Raw genomic sequence first — 934 nt, 5'->3', positions numbered from 1 at the left:
GGTGAAAGTCGTGGAGGCGGAAGCCTCCACGAATAGAAAAAGAAAGATAAGCAACGGCAGCTGCTCACCAGTTAAAAAGCAGTCTGCGAGTGAAGAGAAGGGCCCTCCGGGTGTGCCGGTGCGGGCCCCACCCCCCACAGACGATAAAAGGAAAAAAGGAAAAAGAAAAGAAACGGGAGACGGACGGCGGACGCCATTGTGCCGCCGGTCGAACCCGAGGCCCCTCCGGTGGGTAGTGATCCACAGGAGCGGGAGGCTCTGCCAGTGGAAATTGTGCCACTGGCAGAGCAGGCCGCGGTCCCTCCCGCTGACGAGGAAACAGAGATTATCCTCTGTTACCTCAAGGACGAGCTTGTTCAGCTTTATTTAGATAATTGTTTTGATCCTCAACGGTACGACTCGACCGCTATAGACGATCCAAATTGGCCTCCGCAGGTGAGTGCGGAGGTCTTATATGTCAAGGAAGGAAAAAATGCTGAAAGGATATGTGACAGGAAGAACTTCATCATCATAAAGCCGGGCCAGCCATTGCGGGTTGTCCTGCAGGCAGCAGGAATCTTGCTTGGGGGCCCGGATGTGGAGGACCATAGGACTTGATTTAATTTGATTTTGTTGATGATTTTTATTGAACAAGGTTTTCGAGGGGTTGTCGGTCGGCGGGACCGGTACCTCTCCCATTTTTTACTCATCTTTTTGTATTCATTTCATTCATTAATGTCTGTGTCCAGCCCGCAGCTTCTTTATTTGTTTGTCCTTGTTTGTCCCCTCTATGTAATGCCTTTATGGCAAAATTTATGAAATAAAGAAGCTTGCTTCTCAACCACATGGTTCAAGTCTCAGTCCCACTGCGTGGCACCTTGGGCAAGTGTCATCTACTATAGCCTCGGGCCGACCAAAGCCTTGTGAGTGGATTTGGTAGACGGAAACTGAAAGA

The sequence above is a fragment of the Octopus bimaculoides genome, chromosome 1, assembly GCF_001194135.2.
Source record: "Octopus bimaculoides isolate UCB-OBI-ISO-001 chromosome 1, ASM119413v2, whole genome shotgun sequence".
NCBI classification, from domain to species: Eukaryota; Metazoa; Mollusca; class Cephalopoda; order Octopoda; family Octopodidae; genus Octopus; species Octopus bimaculoides.
The sequence above is the reverse complement of the archived record's forward strand: the minus strand, read 5'-3'. Positions refer to the sequence as shown.